Here is a 16,278-nt window from a genome sequence, read left to right on the forward strand (position 1 = left end):
GGCTCTTTACAAGTAAGCACTGCTCAATGCCTGCAGAAACTAGCACACAGAAATTGCATGTGTCCCAGAATAAGTTAGGAGTGCACACGGAAACAGAGTAATGGTACAACAAATATAGAAAAAACTAACAATCACTGACAAATGATGAGAAAAGCAGTTCAGCTGCTCTTTAAAGCAAGTGGTTGCTCGCAAATGGAATTTAACTGTAACTGTAACTTGTAACAAAGATGCAGTTCCAAACAGGCACATTACCAGACAAAGGTTTAGGTTTGGAAAGAACCAGCAGACTGGGAGCTGTGATGCCAAGTCAAAAAAAAGGCTAATATTCAATCATTTGTATGCTGTAAGGAAACAGGGTGAAAAACTCAGTGTCAGTCTGAAAGAGAGAGAGGGGAATATTGCATAAAATTCACTCTAAGATGTAAAACCCAACAACTCATCCAAGCCTTTGATATATCAGTGATACCTGTTTTACCTTATGCCTGTTCTGCACTGTGATTGGTTGGTTGTGTCCTGTGAAAAAAACCAGCGGACATCTAAGGGCTCAAACCATTTATTGAGGTCCGTGGTTACAGGAAGCAGGATGTATGATCTCAACATGTCCAGCAGGCGGAGCTGCAACATCAAAATGCGTATTGTGTTGTTTTCCTATCATCTAATGGCTTGTGTCATTATTAAGTTTTCCTTATTGGTATTGTTGTGTGACATTATACAAGGTTTTAAACTGAAACGAGACTTAACTAAATTTGAAGCATTTTTGTATTTACAGTTTTTTTCAATCGCTAACAAGCGCCTACCCATACTTCAGATACTTTTTCTAAACTCTTAACAAAGACTCACACCTACAAAAACACAATTGGCCAAATGGATAATTTCCTTCTCAAAAATACATTTTGTTAAATATATACTAACTCTTCATTTCAAAATAGAACACATCTTTCTCTGCACACACTAACTGTACAAAAACACTATAAATCTGACTCAAAATGAAATTAGTCTGTCAAAGAATAACACTTGTTTTCACTCCACAAGGTACATGCAGTCAATCAAAGTACACCAGGTTTCAAAATACTGGCTATTATTGACATTACAAAAACTGCATAGACTTTTATGTTTCAGTTTTACAGGTATTTGCATGCGAAACATGCAATCCACCATATTGACACCAGAAATGTCTTGGTTGGTAACTGTATGTCCACATGTACAGTAATGTTCACATTCAAAAGCATTCCAGTAAAAAGCAAACAAGTTTTTGTTTCTTTACTGTTTACCACAGGAGGTACAGTAGAAACACAGTATGATAGGACAGAGAAAGTTTTACAGTATTGCTTACAGTGAACAAAATATCCATGAAACACACAAGAGCATTCTGAACAAAAAAACAACAGCAAAAAGCCAAGATAAAAAGGGGGGGAGGGGGAGGGGGGCTAAAAAAAGGCAAAAAATTTGCATCTAATCTCTGCGATCTTCAGGGTTAGGCCACATGTTTTCATCAACATCACATCTGATGTTATCCAAGTCGATACACCTGGGATAAAACCGCCTGGTATGTCGGATCCACCCTTGGCAATCGTCAACTGTGATGTCCCTGGAGCCAGCATCCATGGCTTCGAGGAGGGACATCTGGTCATGTGGCTGATGGTCATAAACCTTCCACCTCCATGCAGAAAAGAACTCCTCTATGGGGTTGAGGAAAGGTGAATAGGGTGGAAGGAAGAGACTTACCAGTCTTGGGTGGACTTCAAACCATGTTGTTATTGCTTGCGAGTGATGGAAAGCCACATTGTCCCAGGTAATTACAAAGGTCCTCATGTTTTCACCCTCCTGACCCTGCTCTGGAACCAGGCGCTGGTGGAGATCATTGAGAAAGGCAAGCAAGCGCTCTGTATTATAGGGTCCAACCTGACATCTGTGAAGGAGTAATCCTGCATTTGCAATTGCTGCACACATGGTAATGTTTGCCCCTCTCTGTCCTGGCACATCAACTGTGGCCCTTTTTCCAATTACATTCCGTCCACGTCGACGCCTTTTGGCCAGATTGAATCCTGCCTCATCGATGTATATGAATTCATGAGGGGCCTGGTTGGCCTCCAATTCCATAACTCTCTGAAACAAAGTTTATGTAAGTCATGTTATTACTGTATACCATACTGTACTGTAACCTAGTATTGTGTAGGTTACCTACTTGCAAAGTGCAAAGCTTATAGAACTGGACATTGGATTGAATATACACTATACCTGGACATATTGTCGTCGTAGCTCCTTGACCCTTTCACTGTTCCTCTCAAAGGGAACAGTGTAGAGCTGCTTCATCCGCACTCTGTGTTTGGACAATGTCCGCGTAATGGTTGTGAGGCTGATTCTATCGATATTGTCAAATATCTCATGGTCCGCCACAATTCTAGTTTGAATTTCACGCAGTTTTATTGCATTATTTGCAGTAACCATTTCTACAATGGCAAGCTCCTGATCATTACTGAGGAGCTTTCCTCTTCCCCCAGAGGGTGGAAGACGTTGCATTCTTTAGAAAGACAAAAAATTCAACATATGCATTACTGTATGACCATATTGACATGTCAAGTGAGAATAGGAACAATCCATGTAAAATGCAATACTTACCTGTTGGTTTGTTGAAAGATGCGTTTAATGGAGGCAACCGTTGACCGCCTCAAATTGGGCTGCACTCTTTCACCAGCCTCTCTTAGTGAAAGACCATGGTTGATTACATGGTCAATGATAGTGGCACGAATTTCATCACTGACTACTGTTCTTGCAGCCCTTGGAATGCCACCACCACGCATTCTTACACCTCTACCTTGCCCTCTCCTTGGGCCTGCTCTTCTCCCTGGGCCCCTTGCTCTTACTCTTCCTCGACCAGACATTACAGTGTTTGTCTTTTTTTTTGTTTCCAAAAACATCACTCCTCAAGGTCTTGCCTTATGAACCCCACTGAGTCTAAGCCAGAATGGAAGAAGCTGTGGTTGGCCCAATTTACCCAACATAAATAAGCTGTGTCTCAATTATTCAGTTGTTTGTTTATTATCAGCTGAGATATATTTTTGATATTGATATTGTTTTTGTACTGATATCATTGCAGAAGCAGAGGCTTTTATACTGTATCTAAGGTTTGGAATATTGTTTTTGCTATTGTGGGATGTTGTGTGTTAACATTCGTAGATACTACAAAAACAGTCCATAATTTTGTTGGGAGGTATAGCTTGTCTGTTAAGAAAATGTAAGCATTGTGGAAATGTGTTCACTGACTGCATATTGGGTGAACACGACATGAAATGTGTGAATGGTATGGCCACAACAGACCGATGCTGTGCTAATTGTGTTTAGAGTTTTGCAAATGTGACAACTGTTTGGACAAACGCTTGTTAGCGACTGAAAAAAACTGTAATACAATATCAGCATTTTCACTTTTTTTGCTGTGCGACTTTATAAAGGTCTTTAAGTTCTCTTGGTTTATCAAAGTAAGTCTACAAAATACAATTTGTTAAATATTTGTTTCTAAAAAGAGTTACAGTTTTGTCTGATTGCTTAAGCCCTTTTTTTGCAACTATTGGCTAATTTTGCAAAACTCTTCACACAAATAAGAAAACCTGTCACCCAATCATCAAAACATTGTAGTTCTCTTGCAAAAGCAAACACAGCTAGATTAACTCTTCACACCTTCGTAAAAATGGTGTTTCCGTATCAAACAGTACACACAAGCCATCATCTACTAAGCACACAATGTATAATATATGTATAATGTATTTCCAAGTATAGGATTCTTTGCAATCGCCATAATGACTATATGGGTTACGTGGTCTGCAGTGAACATGCTTCCTCTCCCCCCTCCTCGTCTTCCTCTTGCTCCTCCTCGTCTTCCTCTTGCTCCTCCTTGTCCTTGTCGTCCTCTTCATCCTACTTCTTCACCTCCACGTCCTCTTCCTCGGCCTCCTCTACTTCTCACTCTTTCTGCTCCCTCCATTGTACTCCGCACACACAGCTTACCTGTATTATAGTGCTTAGGCTGATTGCAAAGTGAACTAATTATCTAAGAAAGTTTTCACATGTGAAAGTGTGCCAGACAGTTGGCAAATTAGTGTTAATGATAGCCATACATGTGTATGCTTTTGCTAGGAGTGTGTTGGAAATTTGGAAATTGAGTGTTGTGCAGTGAATTGTGCCTACAGTTTTGCAAAGTGTGTGTTACAAAATTGCAAACTGAGTGCAAAGCAGTTTTTGTGCTTTTAGTTTTGCAAACTCAGTGAGTGGTTTTGCTATAAGTCTGAATAGTTTTAGAGATTGTGCTACAGGAATCACAGTTAGGGTTTAAGCATTCAGAAAAAACTGTAAGCAGGATTAACATCAGCAAAACTGTAATCTAGCTGTGTTTGCTTTTGCAAGAGAACTACAATGTTTTGATGATTGGGTGACAGGTTTTCTTATTTGTGTGAAGAGTTTTGCAAAATTAGCCAATAGTTGCAAAAAAAGGGCTTAAGCAATCAGAAAAAACTGTAATCGCAGATGTCACACTTACTTTAATTTTTTCATCACTTTTCACCGCATCCACCACGACCAGCATGCAGTATTTCGCTGTTTCAGAATCTGTGAAAGGCCTTTTCTTCTTCGCCAAGAAGCAAACACGAAGGGAAGCTGCTGCCGCTCTCTCTTGGGCTGTACAGGACCCTCACCATGGTAGTACAACTCCGGTTGTAAGATTATTAAACTCGGTAAAATGAATAAGTATTTGTCAGTCCAGGCAGGGTTAAACCGACAGTTTTCATTGTCAATTTTGCGCTTTTGGAGTGAGAAAGACATGCTGTTGTCGCATCATATATTACGATGATTGTTTAATATGTTTACATCACGGTGCATTGTGGGTTAAATATTGCTAGGCTACTAGGAGTGTTGCATTCACAGTCTACACTACGCTGTAGGAATTTTTACATTTTTAAAAATTAATTAATGAATTAATTTTTTGCGTTTTCTCTGTGTTTCTGCCAGGACCACAGGCAGGGCCACTCGCAGGTTGCTTCTGGGCCACATCTGGCCCGCGGGCCACCATTTGAATAGGCTTGGCCTATGAGAAAAAAGTACATCAGACACTTCACATAAGAGCATGATAAATAAAACAAAAATTTATTTTAGGGTAAGGCTATAAATAGATTACCTTAACAATGATATCAGGGAGGGATGCTGTCAGCTTAAGCTCGTCCTGCAGTGCCAGCGTCCTGGACATTAGAATCTCCAGAGTTGGAAGAAGGATTCCAAAATAGCAGTTCTCTTCTCCTTGCAATATGTCTAGTGCAATAGTGAGTGGCTTCAACACGATACAATACTCCTTTAGGAACAGATACTCCCGATCAGTGAAGCATTTGATTCCAAACTGAGTGCAGACAGTATTTAATTCAGCGAGGGGAATGTCAGTGATCCTGGACAGAGCGTCGTGAAATGAATTCCATCGTGTTGAAACAGGTACTGTGAGTTTTTTCTTGAAAAAATGATCTACCACTTCTGAAGCAACAGAAGAACGGTTTGCTTTTGTCCACATTGCAGAACACTTTGAAGTTGGACTTCTGTAGATAAATTTTGCCTCATTTGCTTGAAGCCATTTCTCAACATCATGAAAAATTAAGTTCAGTGTGTGTGATGCACACCTTAAGTGTGGAGGGAGAGAAAACTGTCCTTCAGATTCTGTGGAGAGGGTCTGCTCAACAGCTCAACATCAGTAAATGTCACCTCTTCATCTTCTTCCGATTCCTCATCAGAGTCTGATTTTTGGAATATTCTAAAAGCTTTGATAAAATTGGACCCGCTGTCTGTCATGGTGGCTGTCACTTTAGAGTTCAGTCCATAAGCTGAATGTACTTGCTTGATTTCATTGCCGATGACATCATATGTGTGTCTCCCTCGAACTCTTTTACATGCTAGCGCTGCATGTCCTCGTACAAAAGTAGAAGGATCAATCCAGTGTGCCGTCGTTCCGAGAAAACTTTTGTTATGGCTGGTCCAAATGTCAGCAGTCGTGGAAATATATTCCAAACTCTCGAATGTCTCTTTAAGCTCCATTTCCATGTCAGCATAACACTTATCTAAGTAAGTAGAAAACGTTTTTCGATCGGGCAGTGCTGCTTTTTTGCCACACACAGGTATTTTGTTTAATACGCACCTAAAAGACGGAGACTCTACAGTACGCAGCGGTAGCATCTCTTCCACAACGTAGCCTGCAATCATTTTCTTAAGCTCACCTTCAGACACTTTCTGTGTTGCTGAAGTGAAATCAAGTTTCGTCTGCCTAGCAGGAGTTGCCGCGGTGTTATCCATGGATGATGAAGATGGCTCACTCAGAAGGCTTTGTCTGTGCTGCCGTGTCAGGTGCTTCAGCAGATTACTCGTGCTATTGACAGCGGCCGATAATTTTTTCTCCCCAGGACATAGCTTACATATTACCGTAATGTTCTTGTCTGCTTGTTTTAGAAAAGTGAAGTGACGGGAATATTTCCATTTCATAAAACAGGCCCTCGCTTCAGCCGAGTCCGACATCTTCCGCTGTAGAATACGACTATGCGGCAAACTGGCGCGAAATGACGCACAGCTGCACTACAGCGACGTTAAAGCGGCAGAGTTTATTTTTACCTTTAGAAGATAAATTATTGAAATTAAATAATGATTTTCAGCGAGTTTAGTTATTTTACAATGTAACGCAAGTACATTGTAAGTAACTGTATTTAAAATACCTAAAAATGAACAGTAATTAGTTACTCTACTTTTTCAGTGGAAAAGTAATTTAAATACAGTAACGCATTACTTAGTAACGCGTTACACCCAACACTGATTGTATGTAATGTCAGTAGACTGAGTAAAACCTGAGGTATCGTAAAAAGCACTATAATACAGGTAAGCTGTGTGTGCGGAGTACAATGGAGGGAGCAGGAAGAGTGAGAAGTAGAGGAGGCCGAGGAAGAGGACGTGGAGGTGAAGAAGTAGGATGAAGAGGACGACAAGGACAAGGAGGAGCAAGAGGAAGACGAGGACGGGGCAGAGGAAGCATGTTCACTGCAGACCAAGTAACCCATATAGTCATTATGGCGATTGCAAATAATCCTATACTTGGAAATAAACACTTGTGTTTGTTTTGATGTGTTTGAATAAACAGCAGTACTTGAAGTTTGGATCCCTCTATGCTTATGGATCTATGACAGAAGTATGAGCTCACACTGACATAGCCTACCTTGTGCACAGAGGAAGCAAACGCCAGATGTGTTTTATATTCATACCATCAGTGTGCAGTTGGCGCATTGTGTGCTTAGTAGATGATGGCTTGTGTGTACTGTTTGATACGGAAACACCATTTTTACGAAGGTGTGGAGAGTTAATCTAGCTGTGTTTGCTTTTGCAAGAGAACTACAATGTTTTGATGATTGGGTGACAGGTTTTCTTATTTGTGTGAAGAGTTTTGCAAAATTAGCCAATAGTTACAAAAAAAGGGCTTAAGCAATCAGAAAAAACTGTAAATCCAAGGTGCTGTGGTAGAGGCCCCTAGAAGAAGGGGAAGTTTTGTTTTTCCATTTTACCACAAAGATTTCAACATATTCTGTGGGCACATCAAAGTCAGCAGCTTCAAGTAGAGAAACTGTGGTTACATGTAATTTGTACCACTTGGTTCTGATCACAATACATCTTTATAAATACTTTAGACTTTGGAACAGTGAAATTATTGATCATATCAAACTGATTCATTAGTAGGTCATTAGCAAGACTCTGTAGAACTTGTCTGCATGCTGAGGTGGGAACCCCTAACCCTACTCAAGTAAATTTAAATAAATGTGAGAGTTTGGAAAAAAGTACTTCCAAAAGTACTTTTATTGCACCATATTCACTCACGAGCTGCTGTAACATGAATCAAATGGTTGAACTGCCACCTCAGCATGCAGTCAAGTTCTATAGAGTCTTGCTAATGACCTACTGATGTTATTCAGGTGTGCTGCAGCAGGGACTAGAGATGGCACGATACCACTTTTTTATGTCCGATACCGATATCATAAATTTGGATATCTGCCGATACCGATATGAATCCGATATAGTGTTTTTTAATCAACAAAACTGTTTTTTAAAATATCTTGCTGCATTTTGCAAGTCTGCAAGTTCATACTCAAGTTTAAAACAACAACTACACTAAAGCTATTCTGTTATACCTGTATACAAAAAAATATTTCATAGTTCAGCAATACTGATCAATCTAATAAACTTAGACCTGCACCATCCTCCCTATTCTGGTATTTTAAAGAGTACTTAGCGTAAATATTAAGCAACCTAACTAATAGGGTTCCAACTCCCAGCAACAACAAAAATAAATAAATAAAAAATAGGGAACCACCCCTCACGCGCCACCTCATGATGCTTAATCGACGTAATCAACCTTAATTTGATGCAGTGTGAAAAAAAATGCACAGAAATCAATTATTTTTCAAGAAATATTAAATAGATTCAACATCTTTCTTCAACAAAATTGCAGACTGCACAGATGGTACCTTCCCAAAGGAAAAAGTACTATAGCTTACTAGGGTATATATATTAGACTTAATAGTCACTATATACAGTAATGGACTTCTATTCATTTTACATCAAATTAAAACTTTGGGTGTCAGATAATTATTTATAAAAAGCTCGACATTTTAAATGAGAATAAGAAAGAAAAGTATGTCTTTGTGCCCCCTTTTCCCTGTTCATGCCCTATCGGCCCCCCTGGCTAAACTTTGCTAGATCCGCCCCTGCACAGTTACAGCCGTCAGCTACGTAGAAAAAGATCCTGGTGTAGAAAGTAATATTAAATAAATTCTAACAACAGCTTATCAAGCTTAAACGTGCTGCTGTTGTTCAGCCGCTGGTTTCCTCTTTCTGGTGCAAAGTGGGCCAAAAACAAACAAGAGAGACGATCAGCTGATCATTGATCAGTTTCACATTGAAGTAGCAGCCGGAGAGCGAGAGGCAGTCGTTTGTTAAGCTTAACGCAGGAATGCTTTACAAACATTCAGAGATGGACTTACACACTTGCTTTACTTCTCTCGGGATAACTTTGTCGGAGATGAAATGCCGAGTTGCTAGCGAAGCTCCACATGCTATCCAGACCACCGACAGGTCCCGCATGCCACAGCCGCTCTATCACGTGATGCATACTGCTCCGACGTGCTAACGTTCTGAGGTGAGTTACGGCGTGTTGCAAGTTTTGTGAGGTGCTTTCGTGATATTTAATGGATCGGATTACATTTTTTATTTTTCTCCGATATCCGATCCAGTAATTTAGGTCAGTATCGGACCGATACGTAATATCGGATCGGTCCATCTCTAGCAGGGACACATGGAAAAGTTTAGGACACCGCCCATCGAGGACTGGAGTTTGACCCCATGCACTAGAGGATTGAAGGGTTGAAGCTTTCAGAATAATATAACATAATCATAGTTTAAATATGTAGCACAATAATCACAATAAAACTTTCCCTTATAAACCTACAAATCCGTTTCTTTTGTGTTAGACTTTGTGGTTTTGTCCTTACAACTGAGCAATATTTTCTGTTATATATTATGAAAATATTTGAAACACCGCTGATAGCACAAACACAGAATTATGTAAGCAAACAAAATCATCAAAAACTTAACATTAAAGAAGGGATCATGACTGTCATGTCATTCTGACAAAGTCATTTTTCTTTCAATGCATTTTCGGTTGAGTCTGCCTACCTGACATTGGGCGACCGTGGCTCAGGGGGTTGGGAAGCGCATCTGTAACCGGAAGGTCGCCGGTTTGATCCCTGGGCTCTCTGTCTTACACCTCTTTCCGGGATGCGTACAAAGCCCTCCCCCGCGCCCCATTCGGCCAATCAGATCACTGCTCCATCCTGCTCCTGCCCGCCTACAGGCAGAAGCTGAAACAGGAAGCTCCAACCCGGAGGGCGGTGCACTGTTGGACGGACCAATCGGAGTCTGCGCTGCGGGACTGTTTTGATCACGCGGACTGGGAAATGTTTCACGTGGCCGCCAGAGACATTGATGAGTACACAGACTCAGTCTGTGGATTTATCAGGAAATGCGTGGAAGATGTCGTCCCATCCAGAACAGTTAAATCCTTCCCAAATCAAAAACCCTGGATTAACGGAGATGTTCGCGCGGCACTGGCGGCACGGAGCACCGCCTTTGCCTCCGCGAACACATCGGACTACAAACACGCACATTACCAACTCCGGAAGACGATCAAAGCAGCCAAACATGAGTACAGGGACAGGGTGGAGCAACAGTTTGACAACCCTCGGAGTATGTGGCAGGGACTAAACACGATCACAGACTTTAGAGGGAAAACCAGCACACCGCAGACCACGGCCTCTCTGTGTGAGGATCTAAACGTATTCTACGCTAGATTCGACACAGCGAACACCATGAGACCGGACAGTGTGCGCACCGCGGATGACGTCAGTGCGCACACTGTGTCTGAGGAGGATGTGCGGAAGTGCTTCAGGAAGGTGAACGCGCGCAAAGCTACTGGTCCGGACGGGATTCCCGGCCGCGTCCTCAAGTCATGCGCGGCTCAGCTGGCTGGAGTGTTCACGCACATCTTCAACCTTTCCCTCTCTCTGTCTGTAGTCCCAGCCTGCTTCAAAATGGCCACCATCGTCCCTGTACCCAAATCCTCCACCATCTCCTCATTGAACGACTGGCGACCTGTAGCCCTGACCCCCATCGTGAGCAAATGCTTCGAGAAGCTGGTCAGGGACTTCATCTGCTCTGCACTACCCGACTCACTGGACCCTCTACAGTCCGCATACCGCCACAACAGGTCCACTGATGATGCCATAGCCCTGACACTACACACTGCCCTGTCACACCTGGAGAAGAGAGACACGTATGTGAGGATGCTGTTTGTAGATTACAGCTCAGCATTCAATACCATCGTTCCCTCGAAGCTGGACAGGAAACTGCAGGATCTAGGACTGAGCAGCTCCCTCTGCAGCTGGATCCTTAGCTTCCTGTCTGACAGACGCCAGGTGGTCAGACTGGGCAGCATCACCTCATCCCCCATCACACTGAACACTGGTGCTCCACAGGGGTGTGTACTGAGCCCTCTCCTATACTCACTCTACACCTACGACTGCACAGCCACTAACAACTCCAACATCATTGTGAAGTTTGCAGACGACACTACAGTGGTGGGTCTTATCACCAACGGTGATGAGACGGCTTACAGGGAGGAGGTCAGCGCCCTGACCCACTGGTGTCAAGATAACCATCTCACCCTCAACGTCGCAAAGACAAAGGAGTTGATAGTGGACTTCCGGAGGTGCAGAGAAGTACACACCCCCATCACCATCAACGGCGCTGCTGTGGAGAGAGTGAGCAGCTTCCGGTTCCTTGGAGTACATCTGGCTGAGGATCTTACGTGGTCAGTACACACAAACAAAACAGTGAAGAAGGCGCAGCAGCGCCTCTTCTTTCTCAGGAGACTGAAAAGATTCGGCATGAGCCCCCGCATCCTCAGGACCTTCTATCACTGTGCCATTGAGAGCATCCTCACTGGATGCATCACCACCTGGTATGGCAACAGCACCGCCTACAACCGCAAAGCTCTCCAGCGAGTAGTGCGGTGCTCTGAACGGATAATTGGAGGTGAGCTTCCCTCCCTCCAAGACATCTACAGGAAGCGGTGCCTGAGGAAAGCGGGGAGGATCATCAAGGACTCCAGTCACCCCAGCCATAAACTGTTCAGACTGCTTCCATCAGGAAGGAGGTTCTGCAGCATCCGGTCCCGAACCAGCAGACTGAGAGACAGCTTCTTCCATCAGGCCATCAGACTGCTGAACACGTCATAGACACCTCAGCTTCACTACTGGAACTTCAACATTATGCACTCCACACTGTATATAAATGCCACTTGTTTTGCACATATTCAACTCTGTATATTTTATATATTTTATTATTATTATTATTTTTTATTTTTTTTTTTTTTTTTTTACTATTTAATTTGTAAAAATGTGTATACACACACACACACACACACACACACACGTAGGAAAATATTTAGTATACACATCCAGAAATGCATACACTATTATATATTGTACATATATTTATTAGTTTCAGGTTGGCCATTCTTGTATTTTGCTCGTTTGTGTTGTTGTGTTTGCACATCTCTGTTGCTTGTGGGGCTCGCACACAAGAATTTCACTCGCATGTGCTGTGCCAGTGTGCCTGCACATGTGATGTGACAATAAAAGTGATTTGATTTGATTTGATTTGTATTGTCTGTCTTGTTAAAGTTGGTTTATGTGGGTTTATAATGGAGCACTGTAACAAAAAAATAATTTACCCCAGGGATCAATAAAGTATTCTGATTTTGAAAATACAATTTGATATTTAAGGCAGTAAAAATTTTTTTTAATTTTTCCCCTTGATAAGGTGGCGGTTATGGCTGCTTGGAGAGGGGATCAGATTTAAGATCACACACTAGATAAGGGATAGTATTTTCCATTTTTGCCAGGTTTTTTGTAATTCTTAACAAAGATGTGATAAAAACATGTACCATATGTTACCAAGCTCTAAGTTCTAAGTTCATTGAACTCAGAGATGACTTGGAACCTCGAATTGAAAATAAAATTTTTGATTACAATTAACAACTAACAAGTTACTCACAACACTTTTAGTTTGCAACCTTGCATTGAATTGCTCGGCTCTTGGCATAATGTCACATTGAAATGAGCTGGCTGCACATTGTGTTTAGAAAGCTGTGCAACGTTTGTAAATCCTCATTAAAGTAACCACACCTATGAACGCTATTTGGGCATTGAGCTCACACAGTATTATGAGTAAATCTGACCCTTTTTGTTATAAGTGTTGTGTGTTACCTCTCTGGAGTGTGTTCCGTGGGTCAGCCTCGTGAATTGATCCTGACATCAGCCAGGCACCTGCCCAGCAGGGACATCATTCTCATCATGCTCTAGCCTTCATCCAATTTAAATGAAGTTTGGTCCAGAGAAGATGGCAGCATGTCTGTTGATCGGTTTGTAGCTTGAACCTATTCGCTGGAACGTTGAAGACAATATAATTACACAGCAAGCAAGACACGAGTAGGCAAAGTTCTTCATGTTTCTCGTGCACGGGAGAGAACCGGACAAACGCCGTTCCTTCGCTTGACCCCAGTCGCTCTCGTCCGCTCCCCCGTAACACTGCTCTTTTATTGAGGTTACATGAATATGCATAGGTTCATTAACATATGACGTCTACATACAAACAAAGAGTACCATGCCTGTGTGTGTGTGTGTGTGTGTGTGTGTGTGTGTGTGTGTGTGTGTGGGGTCAGAGTGTGGCCCCATAAACGACTTCCCTTAACCTGCTGGTCTGGAAAATCCAACAGTTCATCTATATGTAAAAAAGCACTTAGACTAAAACTGACACAGCTACGTTTATCCTACCGTAAAACAATAAAAGAAGGTACGACCTCTTCCCATGCTCCCAGGATGTAGGTGTTCATTCCTGGAATGCACACCAAGCCTTTGTAGCCTGCTAAAAATCACACATCCTATCACTACACAATTGATTATACACCTCTAAGCATATATGGTTAAATATTTCTAAGCATAAATGACAATCAACAATACAAAACCTAACATCTGTGTCATATTCTCTTATGACCTCTGCTTGGTGGAGCTTTAACCTGCATGTGTGGATGCAGGCAGTGATTTATAGACGTATTCCTGAGCCTCTGCACTGATCTCCATCCCAGAGTTGTGTTTGTAATGCAACGCTGCCTGATGGCCTGAAGATCAAAAACATCCAGTGTTTTCCACCTTATCACAGAGATTTCTCAAGATTTGCTTCCACAGACATGCTCTAGTTACTATTCGCCCCTCATCCGGCTCCTTACCCCCGCCTCCCCCTCCACTAGTCCTTTTAAAAATCGCAATGCTCAGTTTTCTGATCACACAATACTCACCCAGGACAGCTTCGGAGCCCCTGCCACTGCGACTCATGCATGGGTCGATGTTCCATTGTTAATTAACTTTTGCACCGTTTTTGTAGCAATGCACTACTTTTTGCAGTATAATAGTGTCTACTGATGCCTATGAGGGGTATTATTTTTCAGTTTTGGGTAACCAGCTTTGACTTTAAAGGACAATTCAAACTTCACAACAGGAACACTTTAATCTGTTTCATTCATTCCAAAGAGCTCTGATACTGTTCAGTATAAATCTTCCATTTAAATGTTTTTATTTTGTTTTGTTTTACCTGTATTCGCCTTTAAAATGCACTACTAGTGTGCAATTTGGGTTATTGCGTTGTGTATGTATATAAATGGTACTGAGGCAATAAAGGTCCCAGTTATTCACTTCCAAGCCAACTCCTTTTGTGAGTCTCCAAAACAAAACCTCCTCCTGAACCTAGTAAGATGTCTAGGGCCTCTATTTGAAGTGAGAGTGTACTGGTCCTGAGTAGAGGCGCTACACTTACTTTTCTTTTAAACCTCTGTCACCACTTTTGTACCATTTCAAGTTACTCATTGGACTTGAATGACTTGAACTGCAAGAAATAACTGGAGAAATGAGGGTGTTCTAAAACCTTTGAGAGGTAGTATATGTGCAGATGCTCTGTGTGTCATCTTGGATTGTGAAATGAAAATAAGAACAGCAGGTATTGGTGAAGGGGGGCTTTTATAGCCTGAGGCCACAGGGGGCGTGAAGGAGGAGTGGTCCCGCTCCTGAAATTCAGATGATATCTCCACTAAATAAATAAATAAATAAAATATTGGGGCCACTGACAAAAGGAGAAACTGGCATACACTAGCTTGGAAAGACAAACTCAGAGGACACATGATGAAGGAGATGTTGTTGAAGCCGTCATTCAAGCAGGAACACAACATACCTTGAAAGTAGGGTTCATTTGACTTTACGAGCTCTCAGACAAATATTACGGACTTATTACATTGAGAAAGATCTCACTCAGTTGTATCACTGCCTTACATGCTGTACAGGAGCCAAAACATACTCCAACAACTTGATCTTGAGCTAGTCTAGTTTCAAGTAGAGTCCCAAGCTAATCCAAAATTAGTTTTGTCATGAGACCTGGGGTAGAAAGAGAAAGTCCCCTCCTGGCTGCCTGTACATGAAAGCTAAGAGAGGTTAAAAGGTCTTATTATCAGCTAATAATAAAGCATTTTTATTCTTAATCAAAGATAAATTGAAATATAACGTCCTATCTCACATATTACATATTCTTTCTTCTCAAGAAAAAACCCCCACTTCATATAAACAAGCAAAGTGTCTCTGAAGTTTTTTGTATTCTTTAATGAATTGTTGTCTGCAAATATTCTAGGAAAACAGTAACAATGAAAACAGAATGAAGATTTCCATAGACTGAAAAGTGGGAGAATAGTCTGACAGACTTGAAGTACTAATGTTTGGTAAAGTGAGTAGATTTGCAAAAGCTATAACAGAGCAATGATGTACTGTACTCGAACATATAGAAAGACTTGGATGTAGAAATTGTACTTGGGGAAGAATATTCTGTTAAAAAAAAATTTCACTGCAAGAAAAACTTCTATTAAAGTAGGAGAGGGAAGCAAACCATAAAAACATGTACAATATAAAAAGTAAGCAAAGTTTAAAAAATACAAACATTGATTATATCAAGGTATTACATCAAATATTTTATAAGACACATTTGATGACGATGTTTGAACATTAATCATACATTACAGGATAGAAATAAATGCAAATTCCAGAAACAATCCTATTTTTGTGCTTTGAATTTTCCACTTTAAAAAAAAAATAGAAAAAATATTAAAGAAACACAATTCATCATTTAAAAAGGAAGCCAGTGAAAGTTGGAATATAGAATATCTACATATACAACATACAAATACAATTAAATGGTATAAATGTACATAGAAAATTCAGGTCTAGATATTTTCCCAGTGTGACATTTGATATGACATAAAGAACATATGGAGAATTTATTTCTGTTGTTATTTCAGTCCCCAAATGACAAGAAAATTGATTATGAAAGAGAGAGAGACAATTTAACTGCATGTTAAGTATCTTACATCAAAGAATTTACTCAACATCCTACATTCCAATGTCACACATACTAAAGATATGTATATTCTTATTAGTCTTGATAAACTATGCATAATCTAAATATTTATCCAGACTTGTCAAGAATATGGGGTCCTGTAAATCTCAACTTTGGAAAAAAGTTGGAAAATTTTTAAGAAAAAGGACTGAAGGTCTATCGTGTTCATAA

The 16,278-nt window shown here is 41.0% G+C and overlaps 1 pseudogene across 1 annotated transcript; it reads right to left on the reverse strand.

Moving 5' to 3' along the window:
* Positions 1–546: 546 nt before the first annotated feature.
* Positions 547–6,567, reverse strand: LOC146563200 (uncharacterized; annotated as a pseudogene). The gene is made up of 3 exons (XR_014894726.1): positions 5,165–6,567; positions 2,239–5,074; positions 547–2,106 (listed from the first exon to the last, which is right to left on the reverse strand). The product of XR_014894726.1 is annotated as an uncharacterized LOC146563200 (transcript).
* Between the last annotated feature and the right edge of the window lie 9,711 nt (positions 6,568–16,278).

Source organism: Mchenga conophoros, linkage group LG12 (genome assembly GCF_057382185.1).
Source record: "Mchenga conophoros isolate Kocher_MC1m ecotype Shallow Benthic linkage group LG12, M_conophoros_male_GT1.1, whole genome shotgun sequence".
NCBI lineage: Eukaryota > Metazoa > Chordata > Actinopteri > Cichliformes > Cichlidae > Mchenga > Mchenga conophoros.